This window comes from Falco biarmicus, chromosome Z (genome assembly GCF_023638135.1).
Source record: "Falco biarmicus isolate bFalBia1 chromosome Z, bFalBia1.pri, whole genome shotgun sequence".
Taxonomy (NCBI): Eukaryota; Metazoa; Chordata; class Aves; order Falconiformes; family Falconidae; genus Falco; species Falco biarmicus.
This window is the reverse complement of record NC_079311.1, coordinates 54,369,441-54,384,680: the sequence shown is the minus strand read 5'-3', so window position 1 is coordinate 54,384,680 and position 15,240 is coordinate 54,369,441.

Here is a 15,240-nt window from a genome sequence, read left to right as displayed (position 1 = left end):
TAGAGGCATCTGTGCTTGTGGTCAAAGGCCAGGAACCCACAGTGCTCCTTACTTGGACAGCATTGCAGAAGAGACTGGCTGTAGCCAGGATGGGCAATGCATACTCCAAAGGCTTGAATGGCACAAGTCCCAGTAACGGTGATGAGCAACCAAAATCCAGGAACTGTGGAGGCAAGTCTGAGGCATACTTTGTCCTTAATTCCTCACACATTTGTGCTTTTTCTTGGTTTTCTTGCAACTATGAGAGTTCAAGATAAAATGTCAGCCTCAGCTTTTGACTACAACCTGAAAATTGAAAATAAGAAGCTTTGTGACATTTTAGCTCCGAGACCTTTATTTTCTGGCTAGGGGAAAAATAGACCTGGCTGCATTTAAGCTTGTTCTCATCATCCTGAAGCCAGGGGAAAGTCACACAGCCAAAATATCATCTGAGAGCTTTCTTTTTTTCCATTATATTTCTACAGATTCTTTTATTGTTCTTTGATTTTTAAGGGGGAGAAGCCAGGGTTACCCTTGATTAGTCTTTCAGCTCAGGAAAACGTTGTGCCTGTCCCTCCTGGTTCATGGAAATCCTACAGACCACTACTTTCAGTGACTGTGACAGTGAGTTTGGTCTGCAAACAACAGCTACAGATTTAGTACAGAGGTATTTAACAACAAAAGAAGCCATGCAAGGTCCTTGTTACACTGCTTCAACACCTCTTAATCTGCCCCAGTGGTTCCCTGTCATACTGGCTCTCACTGTCCTAGGCTGCTAGGACAGACTGACTGATGGTCTATTATCATGCTGGTGTATTACCAGTTCTTACACTGCAGGGTCAAACACCAGAAACTTGCCTTTGCTTGCAACCAAACCAAGTAAGAGCACTGACTTCTCAGTGACTAAATGTTGTATTCAGAAGTTTATATAACTTTCTGCACAGAAGTAATTTTTACTTCTTTTTGCATCTAGATGGTGATTCAACACAGACCCCAGACCAATGCCGAAGCTTGTGCTGCTTCCCCTCTCACTCATATTTTTCTTTTAATTTAATTTTTAGGATGATAATATGGTGATTATTTATGGCTTTTATGTATCTGGATCCTCCAGTATTTCATCTTTGATAAGGCTTCCTCTTTTTGCCCTGTAAGAACTGAGTCTCATAATGCCAAGGAAAGTTGAATTTTCAGACATTCCAGATACATGGGTCTGGCTTTCTGCACGTCTTTCATTCACTGCTCACCCTGCAGCCAGTGAGAGGAGAGGCCATGAAACACCAGGAAAATATTTCTTAATCATTTTCCTCTCTGCTCTAGCTTCACCTCCCATTTCCAATAATGGCTGGCAGCTGCAGAAAGAGAAGACCTCCCCTTTCAAACCTGGTATTGAATTTCTGTGCATCTTGAACTGTATAGACAGTTTAAGTTGTAATCCTTGTTCAAGAAGGGCCTTGGGATGCTTTATCCTTTTGTAATTCCTGTCTTGAGGTTCTTGATATCAATAAGTAAATAGAAGTAATGTAGCTGGTGAGTTTCTACATTGCTTTTAACTGTACTTAAGGAGTCATTTCCTAATGCACTATAGCTGATTCTTAAGGATCACTGAGGACTGCTAAGACTGACCAAAGATTTAAACACCAGGAAGGATATTTCAAATTAGAAAAGAGAAGTGCTGGCAGAACTCCATATAACATATGTTAGGCTCTGCCCATGGTTCCTCATTTTCCTGAGTACAGAAAGGTAAAATGAAGTGTGGGACGGAAAGATTATTCAGAGAGTTTTTTGTTAGGAGGGAGAGTAGGTCCAGACTCTAGGGCTCACTCTGGCTGTACGGACGCTATAGGAGACAGAGTTTAACCAATAACCTTCTGCTTGCATGAATTCCTAATTGAACCACTATCCTTTTGGATATATTGTTATTCAAAGGTATTTAATCAAGCTTTCTGGCAAATTTTAATAGCAGCAGATGCAGTATGAAAATGTCTCGGTGAAAGTGATAATTCAAAATGCAAAGAAATTGAATACGTAAGTCACAAAATACTGGTCCCTCCAAAGAGTGCAATAGAATTTCTTATGTGAGGATAGTTTGAGTTTAATTCTCTCAATACATGTACTTGTAACTATACAACTTGTTTTTTGCAAACAGTGACAAGAAACCAGAGCGTTTGAATAGTGGAGGTAAACGGGGGCAGAATGCAAGTGATTCATCCAACAAAAAGAAAGACTGAGAATGTTCAGCTATTTTGAGGTTATAAGTCTTGTAGTATTCATACAAATGTATTTTATAAATATGTTGTGTGCTAACAAAATTGATGTGCCAAAATAAATAACGATCTTTTGTGTTACCTGCATCTAAGGCCCTTAGGTTTTCAAACATATCTGTGGGTATTTTCCCCGGGTATCTAACAATATTGTTTACTGCATCGTTTTCTGAAAGGTCCTGGTCATCCCCTCAGGGAAAACAGACCTGCACCTGGCAGGCAGACTTAGAGTGTCTGCCTACTGTGCAGCAGCTGGATATGGTGATTGTTCTAAACCCATTATTTATTTTGCATAATTGTTGACCTTTCTGCCTGTATTCTCTGGTGAGGAATTCAGACCATTTACAGTATTGCAGAAGAATAGGTGATTCTATCTAATAGAGATCAGGAGGTTTGGTAGTTTCCTTTTAAATCACTGTATTCAGAAGTTTGAATACCCTAATTGTTAATACTTTTTTCAGCTTCAATCAAACAGTTAAAATGTGTGATTTTAAAGATCAGCTAACCAAATAAATGTTTACACGGATGCGTGATGTTGTGATTCTTTAACATTAAGCAGATTGGTATATACATCAAAACATTTAATTTAGCCATAATATTACCGTTTGCTAAGATCTGACAGAAGAACCTGTTGTTTTTTCTTTGTGAAATGGTATTGCTTTATTTATACTGAAATCCTTTAAACACCAATTTTAATAGTTCAGTTGCTTGAATAATGTAGAAGATTTTTGTAAACAGAGTAAATTTTGAGTAAATTTTTGTACTGAATGATGTTAACTAAAAACCAGATTATTTACTGAAATTTCTTCTTATCAATTGAATGAGTAGTTTGAAGAAAAATGACCAAATTCATAAGGAAATCTATGTCAGAAAATTAAATTTCAATTGCTACCTCAGTTTACTACACAAAAGAGAGTTTTCTGACAAAAGGTTTTGTCTAGTATAAGAACTGTTATAATAGGAACAGTAATCGTTTGCATTAACAAGAAGAAAATAACTTACTGCATCCTTTGGTCTTTTTGGAGTGAATAAGAACTTTAGTATCTTTCCCTGTTATGGTCAGAAAATTCCTAGGTAGGCTATCATTTTTATTGATAGGAAAGTCATAGTGATCTTGGACTCTAATTTGATTTGTTTATATCTTTTCTCTGTCTCTAAAACATTTTTACTTCAAGCAATTTCGGAGACAGCTCCTGGCTTTAGGATAAGAAGGTCTCCAGGTACTGAATGCAGCCTGCCTTAGCTTATGACACTGGAGACCTGGGTGTAAATCTTCTCAGAGGCCAGCTGAAATAATTTCCCCAGAACAGTGCTGCAGAGGCAGTCTCACTGGGATTCCCTCAAAAGAGATTTCATTTCATTAAACTCTAGACTTGACTGTCTTACAAGAGGTCAGGAAAAATGCTATACATGGCTCGCTTTCTGTAATGTCACCATTTCTTTGATTTATAGCAACTGCATCTTTATGTGCCACAGAGGGCCATACAGGTAGAGTTCTTAATTAGGCCAATCAGATGAGGCCATAACAAGTATTTCTGAGTAACATACCAGAAAGTCACACTCTGTTGCAATATCATCGCAGTGGCATAAGTTTGTCCAATAAATATTTCAGTTAAAAAAAAGGAGAAGAAGAAGAAATGGCAGAATTTCTTTTATTAATTTCCAACACAGGTACATTATTATTATAATATTTTTTGGGTATTAACCATCAGACCCTGTAATCACATCAGAGTGGGTCAGGCTACTCAGTAAGATGGCTCCAGGTAACTGGGTTATGTAAAGAACCAGATAAAATGGTAAGTTAAAAATGGTAAGTTATTGTTGTTGGCATGTTACCAATACTGTTAGCAATGTTACTGTTGAAGTTATAACTCAGGGCGCTTTCTCTAGTGTTTAAATTGTGACTTAATTGCACTGAACAAAAGGTTTCCCAGTCACAAACATGCTATCACCACATTTTGATCTCACAACCATTGTCCACCGTTCACTGTTGGTGTTCCTGGGTGTCAAAGGGCTGCTTTTCCCTGCAGGCAGCTTGGTTTTACGGTTACCCATATATACTCTTAATAATGGACTATTTTTCTTACAAGGCTGTCTTTGCTGAGACAGAATATTCATTTGCCTACTTTCTCATACAGCAAACAGCTGGTCAGTCTCCCTGGCTAAAATGGGATTTGTGCTTAAGACTTTAATCAAAGTTATGTATTAAAAGGGAGAGGCAATAGCTTTGATATAAAGATGTTCTTGGTAACAGATGCATTTACTTCCATTTTCCTGAAGTCTGGCCTATTGAATACACCTGAGGTGCAAGAACTTAAGGAATCAAAAAGGTGGTTAGTGTCCCACCACCCTGGCAGTTATGTCTTTTATCCGTGACACATGCATGTGTGGTACAGATGTGCTATATCTGTTATATGCACTTTTGCTGTTTCCTGCCTTGCCACTTAGGGGCTCTTGCAGAGAGGAGGGAGAGCACAGCAGTTGGGTGCGGTGGTCCCTGGGCAAGAACCAGTTCTCAGAAAGAAGGCACCAGACTTGTTTCTGAGAAAAGGAAGAAAGTACATCTGTGGAGAGAAGAATAAAAGCTCATGAATGGTTTACCTTGTTTTACCTTGTACTGAAAACAGCACAGTGTTGGTTCAATACACATTTTATTGTGAACTTTACTGGAATCTGTGTGATAGAGAGAGTTGTGAATATAAGAGCTTAGTAGAGCTGCATGTGAAGTATTTTTCTGACTCACAGGTATTTTGAGATTGGAAGGAGTTGTTTCAGTTTCTGTTCTTTCTCCACGTCCATTCTGTCTTCCATTTTGGTGAGTGCAAATAACTACTGCTAGGGTTTTGATCTGTTTTGTTTTCTTTTCCCTGATTTTCAGTGACTGACAGGTGGTTTCCTTCTAAGTGTAAAAAATTAGAAACCGTTGTGCCAACAAAACCTAATCACAACCAAAACGTCAGGTAGTCATGTCCTTGCTTTTGCCTACATACCAGAAAAAAGAAAACCTGCCATAAATTCCCAGCAAAACAGGAACTGTATATAGGAATTAGAATAATTGAGTCATTTAGGTTGGAAAAGACCTTTAAGATCTGAGTCCAATTACCTAGACTAACTTAAAAAGGGACTCCAAAGTCACAAATCTCATTGAACGACCTTCTCACTTCAGTTTCAGCTGATGTCTTTCTCTTCCAAATTATTATAATTAAGAGTGCACCCATTAAATTTTTTTCATTTGTTAGATGGATGATGCTATTTTATAATGTGGCCAAATAATGTGCCCATTATGAATTTCAAGTCTGGTGCCAACAAAATGTCTGTAGCTCTTCTTAAACAGCGCTTGAAACCTCAAAAGGAAGGTCATTGAAACACAGTTTGGGAAGAAAGCCATATGAATTTAACCACTAACTGCCCATGTTTAGATGTCATTAGATTTCTGTCTGATGTATTCATGTCTGATGTTCATAAATACAGTGGAGGTAAAACAGGTAGAGATTATCCATGGCTTTCAGCAAGACAAGCATGTTCACCCCATGTGTGTAAACATCAGATACAGTCATAGCCAAATGAAGGCTAGAATTGTTTGGAAGGCCGAAAGAATGAAAACAGATGTGTCTATACCTGCATTTTCCAAAGCAATGCTTTTAAATAACTTAGTTAAACATCAGTGTTTTTAGGAAAACCAGTATTTCTGCTTTGGATGTCACCTTACTTTGTAAGCATAGAATTCTTTTTTCTATGTTTGTGCCAGTTTGTTTTCACCTACTTGTGGAAATCTCAGATCTTTCCATCACACATTCATGTTACATTTGGTTTTATTTTTTTTGTCGTCCCTGCACACCCCTCCACCCCCCTCGATTTCTATCAGAATTTAAATGCCACCATAGCTGTTTTAAATAGGTTGTGGAAGTTGAGAAATTAACAAAAATTTCTTTGTAACAAGGTCAATTTCCAAGCACTATCTTGATATTGCAAGACACTCATCAAACTCCAGATGTTGGTTGTGGGGGGATAGATTAAAGTTGTGTGATTATCTATTCTGTCTTTTTATGTTGATCCAAAGAAGTCCCCTATAAGCTGGGACAAAGCTTTCTTATAACATCAGAGGAAAATTTTAGGACATCAGAATATGCATCTAACAAACTATTCAAGTCCAGCAGCACCAGAATTAGAAGCAAAGTAGCCAGTCATATTAAGTCTACTTTCATGATGCAGGGGTAAGAAAAAGGAGTTGAAAGTGATCATATTATGTATAGCAAAATGCATCTGATTGAAGATCTGTGGAACCCATTCTGTCCACTGGTAGCTAGGCATAACCTATGAGACTGTCTTTCCAATACATGAGGGTTTGGTTTCTTGGTTGTTTTTTGTTTTGGTTGTTTTGTTGTTGTTGTTGTTGTTGTTTTGTTTCATTTGTTTATATTGTGGGTGTCTCATAATTCTGGGCAAGTTTCTTGGTTTTCTTCTTAGTTGACACATGAAAAATGCTTATTACTTTTTTTCCAATAACACTGATAAAAGTTTTGTTTCATTCTATAAACTCAGACCATACATTTATAAAATGTAAACATTTGGTACTAAAAGATGTACCAAAAACTTATTCACTATGTTTTTTTAAAATAAACATAAGGAAAGTGTGACCAAGATAAACAAACATTTCAACAGCATACCAAGATAGTCTGTTACTGAGGTGTCATTAAAAGAAAGTTTGTTATTGCTCTATTATTGACTTATTTCTCTATACATCAATTTACACTGCCAGTTTTCTGTATCTTCTTATAATACAGTAATTATGATTACAATATCATGCATATGATTAAAAATTAGCATAGCTACAAGAGCTAGTGAGGGTGGGTCAATCTCTGAGTGAATGCAAAAAGTGGATACACTGATGGAACAGCTCAGACTCCTGTCTGAACGAGACTTAGAAATTTTTGAGAGTTGAAAGCAGTTTGTGGAACTGTTTCTTCGGAAGCAGAATTTCTGAGATCACAGACTGGAAGCTATTTGCATGGTTGTTTTGGCGTGCCTTTGAGCCACTGAAGTAAGTGAAATTTTGGGTCCACTCATGTTTTTGATTTTTTTAAAGATTTCTGGGGCAAAAAGTCATGAATCATGGGTTTTATGGAAGTGAAAAACCTCTGACAGATTCATACAAGTGGCTGGGAAAGAAAGTCATTGCTCTTTTTAGATCTGATCTTAAAAATCTCATTTTCAGTGTGTTCTGATGTTCTGTCCATAATTAGCAGCGGCTTACAGACTTTAAGGATTTGCTATAAGGAGGTGAGAGCAGGATATCCCTTATGTATCCAATTTTAATGAATTGCTGCTGGGAAAAAAAAAGAAAAAAGACTATAGTTAAGCTGACCTGTGAGGTTGAGGACAAGATTATTTAACAGAGTGTTTGTGGTATCAAGAAACTGTGTTCTAAGCATCCCTTGCCATGCTGTTCTGTAATGACAGAATTTACAGCCAACTAACAGTCTAGGCATCATGGTTCTATATCAGCCTGTCCTATGATCAATTTAGCTACAACAATTTGTTCCTAAAATGAATTTGTAGATATTACTGCTTTTTTAAGGTCATGAAATGTCTGTGAAAAAATGTAGTATGTTATGTTATCTGTCTTTATAGCATGACTTCTGCATTTTTTCTCTAGGCTTTTGCAGTTGTGTTTAACATTTTTAGTGTTATGGATTTGTCTTGGTATCCTTCAATTAACAGCTTTTGTACAGCAGCTGATAAACAAGGAAATGGGTTATTCAGGATTTGGGATACTTTTAAAGAGATAGCTACATTTCTTTTATTGCAAAACTATTTAAACCATGAAAAAATATTTCCTTATTTTTGCTTTTCAGAAAACAAGCACTTTCTCCACATCTCCCCACCCCACCCACCCCCAAATTTGCCATTTCCCTTTTACCTGGGAAACATTTCTCTCCTACTTCTACTTCTCCTATCTCCTGATTCAAACCCACAAAATAACCCAGATGATCTATAAGGAAGTATTTTCACAAAAGATCTGTTGAAGTAAATGTGGCATAAATATGCACATGGTTTCAATTTCCTGAGCAGCACTGACATTTTTACTCAATTTCCTCTTAATCCTGCATCACTCACAACTCCCTTGCTTCTGGATTCCTTTCTCAGCAGCCAGGGGTGGGGTTAAAAAAACAGTGAAATGGAAGAGAGCTCAACCAGCTCATTCTGCGTAATAAAATCCATTCCACTGTGGTTCTAATTTCATCAACTAATACAAGTCAACATTGAATGTTAATGAGGAAAGGTTTCCAATTAGATACCGTATGACACTGACCCAGCTTTTCAGTCACCTTCAATTGTCAGCGATAAAAAGGACAGTTCAATATGATATGGATCATTCACTTCAAATCTCCACAACTCATTTATGACAAACACAACTAACAGAGCATAGGGAACTGCTGAATTGTTTTTCATTATGCTGGCACATTGGCTTTAGACTACAGTGGTAATGATCTTTAGAGGTTTTCCATACAGAGTGCCACTAATGAGCAAACCAGGATGGGGTGATGAGGTGATGGTGACCCACATTTCAAGTGACAATACCAGCAACATGATGATGCTTAAAATTCCCTATTATTTCTGGAAAGTAATTCACTACCAGAGAGAAGAGAGAGTTAGAAGGCTAAGCTATTAAATAAAATGACTACAGAAAGGGAATAGCTCATTAAAAATGAAAAGCTTTTGCAAAATACACCAGCCTTGTCTTTATCAGTCACTGTAAAATTTACTTCTGTCCATCTTTCTGTAGGCAGTTACTTAGAGCGGTATTGTCATAGGCTAGGAGATCTAGGGATGTGTTAAAATCCTGCAGAACTGTTTTTTCCACTGTGGTATTCCTCCACCTTTGAACCCAGAGCATATATGGGGAATAAAGATGGGTAAAAGTAGATGTTAAATTCATTCCTGATCTTGGTCAGGGGCTTGCTACAGCCCAGTCGAATACAGGGCACTTTCAAGACTATTGGTTGTAATGATAGCTTGCGATTTCTTAAAATGCTAAACACGGCAAGATGGTAAATTACAGGGCTGCTACAATTGCTACAATATGGGTAGAAGGTAACTTAATAATAACATGTAAAAGCTATCTGGAGGCTATAACAAACAAGAGCCATAGCTGATATTCTATTCTCTGAAACTGAATAAAACTTTTACGTCAGTTATTGTGGTTGTTCCTTTCAAAATCTTCCTGAAACCTTTTTATTTCAGAATAGAATGAATTCCTTTTTATCATTTTGGAACCAAGAAAAATCCATAGAGATTTCTAAAGCCACATAAGATTTGAAAGCTTGATTTAATTTCTGCTCATATAAGGCATTTGCTGGAAAATACAGTCCAAGGATCAGAGTATTTGAGGAAGAAAGGAAGGCTAGGACAGTAAAAGAAAATGCACTGAGATTTGTTATTAGCAGAAACTAAAACTGAAAGATTTCCATCACACAGTATGTTACAAAATGAAATGAGTTTTAACCATATCAAAAGTTTTCAGCAGAAATGAGCTCAGTAAATGTCAGCTTAGCAAAATATGGGCATTACTATTTTTTCCAGTTAAGATTTGATTGTAGTGTCAGGCAGAGTAGACTGGTCAAATAAAAATCTTGTGTTGCTCTTCCACTAGAAAATCTGTGTATTTTAATTGCTTGTCAAACAGGAGTGGGAAAAGCCCATATGTAGTATGTCAAGCTGTTTTTTAAAATTGTATGAAAATTGTTGAATTTTAATGATTAAAATCTATTTTGCACATAATTTCCCATTTTTCTCTTTTGCAGCATAGCCTTGCAGATGTTCTTGTTACTGGAAAGAGTCATTAACCCTGTGGAAACACATTAGGAGATCTATTCATGACTTCTATTTCTTTTTCTTGTTGTTTATAATCCATATTCAAATAATAGCAAGAAACTTGCTAGTGTAAGTTCATATGGGTTCCATAAAGCCATGCCAGCAGTTCTGATACATGGTTTCACATGTCCTTAGTTTTATCTTACATTGCAACCTTGCCTGAAATTAAGTGTACACAAGTGATTTCCCAGCATGATTAATCATTCCTTATTTACTTACTGATTTCAAAATCACAGCATATAATAATTCAGCCACATTCTTCCGAGAAAGTTCTGCACCATCCAGGTCTAAGGAATTCCTTTATCTTTCTTGCATCAATGGAAACAAAAACTTTCACTGAGCGGCATTTCTGCAGATGCACCCTATTAAAAATGGATCAGGAGACTTCAGCATGTTTCAATTTGAATGCTCTCATTAGCTGAAAGCCTGGTCATTTTCTGTATATAAGATGTAATGGTGGAAATTTGTCCAGTTTATGTGAATTAGATTGTGTATATGTTCTCATTTTGTAGAGAGAGAGTTTTGGATCATTCACATGTAAACACTCCTAAACCTGTCCTTTCTAATCTTAGGCTTTTGCATATATGTAATTGTTCGATAGGTCTGGCTGTGTAAACTTCAGACACAGTCAGCATAGAATACCATCTGCAAAAAGCAGGAAACAGGAAAAAGGAAAATAGTGAAGGTCTCCAGAAACTAAAGTGCTTGTATACTGCTGGGTATGAACTGTGGGTATCACGGTTAGAGGTCTCTTTTAGCAAGGGTGAAGGAAAAGGATGTCGTCTACAAATGTGGTTTTGGCTAGCAAGAAGTGTGCTGATTTTTCTGTAACATGACACCAAGCTCTGAAGGCTTGTTTCCTTTGGTTTTGGGCATGGAAGGAGATAGGCTTCTGAAGAGTCTAGTTCAGAGCAGGATATATATCTTACATTGGGATTACTGTACAGAGAGCTGTTTGACCCAGATGGCTCTGTAGTCGTGATGTAGCAGTGTGGCTATTCTTTGGGCATGCCAGGTGATCAGGCTGGTACTTGCCCTGACCAAAAAGGTGACCAAGTTTGTACTGGAGACCCTACACTTTCTTTGCCTGGTCTGGTCCCAGTGATCTTATGGGTGAATATATAACAGGAGCCACCATGCAGAAGGGCTTTGTTGCAGTCCAGAGGGCTCTAAGACACTTTTATCTGCTGCCGCTTAAGTCCTATTACATAGTGGGTCAAAGCATGGGTGAGGGAAAGAGCTCACCTTGGTTCACTGTGCTACATAGATGTGTCCTGGGTTTCTTTGAAAAATTTCTTAGGTTTGAGCTGTTTAAAAATCATAGCTGAGACCTCTTCAGATCAAGGAGACTTGAAAGGATCTCCTTTGGCCCTTGCTTATGTGAGGTGACTGCCATTATTTGGCAGGAAAGGTGGGCTGATATAATACCCTGTGATTACATACACTGTAGGAATTTACTGCTTTTCCTGCCTGCCTTTGATGCTATCACGCCCAGTACAGGAGTTGACTGTCCAGTACTGTAGCTTAAAACAACATACTTTGTTGAAGGATATATCCCTTAAGTTTCTTCTGCGAGACAAAAACTTTTTACTCAGAAATGTGTTGTTTATCCCAAGCATTTCACAGGAAAGACAGGGAGTCTTGGATTTACTTTCTATACTGGATTACCAACACAAAATTGAAGACAAAGCTTTTTGATTTAAAATCTGTTTAATTTTTATGATATTGCAGGAGATATGCTCTGTGAAACCTACCCTTGTGCTATTGCATGGCTAGGAATTGTACAGAATTATTAAGCAGTGTCTTGTACTGATACACACAGATGGAAGAACTGCTAAATTTTATTTTAGGGACTGAGCCTGTGAATGTTTTGACTTCAGTTGTGAACTTCTGTGGCTTGTGCCAAAATACCGAGTCCCTCGGCTTGGAGGCAGCAGAACTACAAGTTACTACATAGTATTGTGCTGGAGTGTTATACCAATGCCTGTGGGAAACATGCTGCCTAAGAAAACTGTTTGCAATTTCAGCTATTTTCTTTTAATGTTATTATTATTGTTATTCTTTTTAAAATCCCAATTCCAAACTACTTGTTCCACAGCCACTAACTTCACATAGTGAATCTTCACTATTCTCTTGATTTCAGTCTTCCAGAAAGAAAAAAAAGAAGAGCTAAGTATAGGTCACTACCCTGTGAATTTATTTCTCTGTGTTGCAAAAGTGACAACAGAAGACATATTTGGCAAGTATTTTCCTTTCATGATGGACAGATGTGACTTGTAATAGATATGTAAGTTTGCACATTGCTTCAGGATATTTAAAGTACTTCACCTAATTGCTGAAATCTCTTTTGCTCCTTTTTTGCAAGGTTATGTGCTTTTCAAGTGGGAGTTGAAATTAAGCAGAAATTTGTTTTAGCTTTATCTATATCTAGCTTTTCCGTATCAAAGCAGACTTCTGGGGAATTTTCAGGATTTTTGGAAGGCTTTAAGTGCGTTCTAGCTCTAAATTAGGTCAAACATATTCAAAGAATAGTCTTACCTGTTTTGTTTTATAATTTTTGCTATTAGTTGCTGTTGAAAACAAACGGGGAAAAAAGCAAGCCACAGAAAAGTCAACAGAATTATTCTAAGCATAAAGCTGAATTCTCTGTAATTCAGGATTTTGGCAGAGTTTCAGAATGTTTTGCTTGAACTGCTTCATCTATCAGAAGTTAGAGTTAGCTTGGCAACAGAATAAATGTTCATCATACTTGGATAGGAAGTTATTAATTCCATAAAACATAACTGAAAAAAATGAGTTACATTTCTTAAGCAGTATGACTATAGTCAACATAGCTGAATTCATAGTAAAACTCCTAGGATTCTCAAACTGTTAATCAGATTATTAGTGGATTAATAATGTGTTCTATCAAACCAATACAGGAACATATGGACCTGATTCTCCCCTCATTTTAACTGGGTGATTCCATTGTTGTCTGTGGTGTTATGCTGATAAAAATAAATGCAGAGGTGAAAAGAAATTCAGGCCATCTTGTCTAAGGGCTTCAATTTACAAGGTGATTAATAGAGTTAATAAACAATGCCCTGTAAACTGTGGAATTTTTTGCAGACTATATTTTAAGAATGAAAAGTACAATTCCTCAGAAATGCTGGGGTGTTAATTTAATTTAAAAAAAAAAAAAAAAAAATCCTACACAGCCTTGGTGCAGAGGACCATGACAGAGGAAGATGGATTCGTTCTGCCACTCGTCATATTGCTAACAAGAAATATGATAGGACCAATGATTTTTAGGTCAGAAATCAGAATGAGCAAAACTGATACCCCTGTCTAAAATATTAACAACAACAAAAAAAATACCCATCGGCAGAAATCTTGCTATATCATGTCAGAAGATCTCTTTAGCTCCTTACCTGGTGTCTGTGAGAAAATCAGGTGCTGTAAAGAACTTGAAATGGCTGCCATTCACGGCTTCACAGGACTCAGGGGATTATGTGTTGTGTATATCTGCCTAGAAATCACTGGGCTTTTATACAAAGGTATTTCTGATTTCTTAGTGTAACATTTCAATCATTATAAAAATTCAAGTGTTATAAATTATTTCATATCTAATGGTTTGGTATTTTTGATGTTCAGGTCTCTGAAAACATCTTCCCTAAGGAAGCAACCATAACCGGAAAAGTTTCTTGTGGATTTCTTTCCTAGCTGAAGGACAAATTTAACTCAAGTATACTATGATTGCAAGATGAGCTCATACTTTATTAAACATCTGATACTCCACCTGGAAGAAAGGAGGGAAAGAGTGTCAGAATGAGAGAGGTTATGAATGTGGAAAATGAGCTTCAGTCCGCATTGCCACTTTATTAGATGCTAGAGATTCCAAAACAATAAGTGCTGCCAGCATGAGCACATCTTGAACACATACTCTCTGGTGTATGATAAATGGCATAAACTCACTGAAGAATTTGCCACATTCAGGGAATACTCAGCAGTGCTCTCTGTTGTGGATTCTCCTGTGGCTAATCAAAGCTGAGCTCCTGTTGTAATGTAACTGTCAGTTATGTTGACCACAGTGTCAGTCCACCACTATATACAAACACATTGGAGACCAGGTACCACTCATTGTGGTGCTCTCCTGAGCAGATTGCTTGATGTTGAAAAAGGTTAAAAACCAGGCTGCACTCTTTCCCTAGATGACAGAAATATATGTGTATTTCTTTTTGTATTATCCAGTTTTCATGAAATTCACAGGGATTTAATGTCTTTGAGAGCTCTGCTTCTGGAAATTTTACTTGAAATTTGCCTCTGAATTGAACATTCGTGGGGAAGAGGGAGCTAGCAGAAAGGTACAGTGTGATTGCCTGGTTTAGGAAACAGGCTAGTACTTTCCCCTCTTGCTCCTCTGCAAGAGGAGAGCAAGGGATATAGGAGGGTCTGAAAAGATGACTGCAGTTTTTGAACTTTACAGCACCTCAGAAGAAAAGAGACAAAGTGTTTTGTGTCTGCTTCTACTAAAACATGTCTGCAAAGCATATATAAAGAGTGCCCAATGATTGGCTTAAATAAATACTTTATACCACCACATCAAATGCTGTTAATTACACAATGAAGTCATACAATGTTTCCATTTTAACCTTTCATTTTTATGCTTTTTCCTAAATGTTGTGCCTGTACAGATTTTTTTCCCAATTATTTAACTTCTTCTTGGTGATTACTATTATTTGTTTGCTTGAGCTTAAATAATTATTCCATTTCAGTCAAGGTAAGGCTAGAAATTTATTTGACATATAAATTTATGAAAGTTTTTTTCCTTCAAAAAACACCTGTGCTGTTCATTCTGGTAAACAACAGTTTGGTTTGGAAATTGCCCCAAACAGGCAGATATTTCTGTAATTACACATAAGAAAAGTGGTTTTGCTTTGATCTAGTTGGGTATTTAGAGGAACTGGATATTGAATATGCATAGTAAATTCTGTCATCAAGATCAAAACATGTGCAGATAAGACTACTGGGCTGCTGAAGTTCAAAGTTCAGGCTCTGTTCTGTAAACTGTCTTGACTCTATGGAAAAGAATTTGCAATAACACCTAGATGGATGCTGTGTGTCTGTTTATGCATTAACCTCCCTC